The 2575-nt window shown below is 36.5% G+C and overlaps 1 long non-coding RNA gene across 2 annotated transcripts; it reads left to right on the top strand.

Annotated features, from left to right (window-relative positions):
- The first annotated feature begins 1149 nt into the window (after positions 1-1149).
- LOC109183065 lies at positions 1150-2572 on the top strand. Of its 2 annotated transcripts, XR_002054486.1 has the most exons (4): positions 1150-1363; positions 1445-1621; positions 2207-2248; positions 2353-2572. It is a non-coding gene; the product is annotated as an uncharacterized LOC109183065 (long non-coding RNA). The 2 variants fall into 2 exon arrangements; XR_002054485.1 differs by having other exon boundaries at positions 2207-2572.
- Positions 2573-2575: the final 3 nt, after the last annotated feature.

A 2575-nucleotide genomic window follows, 5' to 3' on the forward strand; every position in this document is an offset into this window, starting at 1 on the left:
GAAACCAGTTCCGTTTCCGTAGCTACCAGACTGGTTTCTACAGCCGGAACAGTGGCTTTAGTTTCAGCTGCGGAAATCAGAGAACTAGTTTCCGCTTTGGTTCTGATCGGAAACCAGTGAGGATGAAGTCTCCGGTTGTGGATTTTCGTCCCCACAGCTGGAAAACAACTACAGAGTTCCAGATCTGTCAGATCCGGAGAAAAAAATTTCCAAACTGAAAATGGAGGAAACATACCGGTGTAGTTTTTCTAGTGTTGGTGGAGCTTTTCTGGTTGTGGGTTTGTTGGTGGAGCTTTTCTTGTGTTGGTGGAGGCGTGGAACATCTTTGGCTAGAGTGAACCAAAGAGTGGAAAATGACTTCCCTCAAAAAGAAAGGGGAAGTCATTTTTTTAAAAAGACCACCTATTTTCCATTGACTACACCTTATTTTCCATTGACTTCTATTTTCCGGGTTTCCAAACACACTCTTAGAGTTTGTTAAGGGTAATAATGTCCTGCTTAAGCTCCAGCCTCATTGCTACTCTACACTCTAATGTCATATCAATGCAATGCTACCACCATGGTATTATGGGCCTTTTAGAATGTTGAAAAAAATTAAGTGCAATAGCCTACAAACGCGCGCAGCCACCCACATTTAGTGTACACCATGTTTTTCTTGGGTTACAACTCAGGCATGTACACAATACCATGTTTTGCACTCTAACCTTGAGGACAAGGTTGTTTCATTAGCGGTCGGTAATGATACAAATCATGCTGGAATTCCTGGAAATGAAAGTAATCAAATAATCATTCTAGTGGCAGAATTCAAAGAAGCCTAGAATAAGAGATTGACTGATTATGTAAATCCTTACTTATTTTATGGAGCGGATAATTAGAAATTGACTAATCATGTAATCAATAATTGATGCTCCTACCTTAATTTACATATAGTAATAGACCATAAATAGGGACTATCTCTTCGAAGAGATGGCATTCAATCATCTATTCTAAGTTCTATTATAGCTGTAGCAACTGGACAAGAGCCTGAAACTTCTATTGGAGGGTGTCTTAGTGAGAGCCCTGTGCCTCTTTCCCATTCAATAAAACTATTTTGTTTGTTTCCCATTCAATAAAATCATTTTATCTCTCTTCTTTTTCCCTGTTCTTTACTCTAACATGTGGCCTGGCCCCCCACCACATAAACATTCTCTTGTGTCTTTTATGTAGATTTATCCTTTGCTAGGACACTCTTCAAATTGCTAGATCCATCCCCTTCACATTTTTTTCTTAGACATGACATTTCTATTAGTTTAACGAATACGTTTTTCTGCAGGCTGCCATTGTCAATTCCCAAACTCTTGAAGAGGTGGCAATGCTAGAAAATGTGAGGGTTTTCATTACTACTTTTTTTAATTTTAAATTGTTTCCAATTGAAATGATCTATCAACACTTGAAACTTCTGCAGGCTTTAAAGTCTGGCCAACTTCCGGCAGATCTGATTATCAGTGATGGCGATGCCAGTTCCAAGAAAGATGATGCTAAAGAAGACAAAATGGTTACTGATGGTGAGAATGAAGCAAGTAATGAGCAAGGAAATAGTGTTGCTGTACAGAAGGATGATGGACCTACAGCAATGGAACAGGTACAAGCAGTTATTAGTATAAATACATACCAACGTACATTGTGTTCATTGATTATTGGTGCTTTTGTTTGGACTTCCGTTTTTCTCTTTTAATGGCTCTAGCAGCATTAAGGAGAAAAAGGGAATTCTTGCTAGAATTGTCATTAAAAAAAAGGGTCGTCTCAGAACAATAACTTTGGATGACCAATATATTGGCTTTAAGCAGGATTGTCAGCTCTGTAGATTTTGTGTATAATAAAATGGAAATGGCATCAGTTATGCCATTTAGTTTCTATTGTTCACCATCTCATTTGCTTAGAGCAGATCGATGATGTAAATTCTCCATCCATAGGTGGCTGTTGCACTTAGGATAGCTATTTAATTTGTACCTTTACTTTTCTCATGTCTTAGAGAGTACTCCATATTAAGATGGGATTTATATCAGTTATATGATAATTCATATCTTACCATATTAGCACTGAATGGAAATTAAAAATAAAAAATAAAAAAATAAAAAATCACCCATTACAATGTAAACTTTCTGCATATTGCATTTAAAAAATATATATATATAATTTTATTTGCTAATTACTTCTGAAATTTCAGGAATAGGCTATAATGCTATATATCTGACCAGCATGTGATGAGGTCGGTTCTCCCAATCCATCATTGACACATCATCTAAATTGGTTTTTGCGGATGTTGAGCTTTTACCCTTTTGATAGCTGAGGATTTATTAGAGCCTTTTACAGAAGCTGTTTTGTCTAGTGTATTGCTAAGATCCATGTGAGACACTAATGGGTGACAAAGGAGAGTTTGATCAATTAATTGCTCTTCTAATCATCAAAGGTGATCCTATGGAATGTAACGCAAATTAAGGTATGCTTTTTACACTGTTCTTGTACTATCATCTTGAGTCTCTAGTAGTTTGATTATATGATATTATGTGCATGCTTAAAGTATTTATGTTTTGAA

This window comes from Ipomoea nil, unplaced genomic scaffold (genome assembly GCF_001879475.1).
Source record: "Ipomoea nil cultivar Tokyo-kokei standard unplaced genomic scaffold, Asagao_1.1 scaffold1096, whole genome shotgun sequence".
Taxonomy (NCBI): Eukaryota; Viridiplantae; Streptophyta; class Magnoliopsida; order Solanales; family Convolvulaceae; genus Ipomoea; species Ipomoea nil.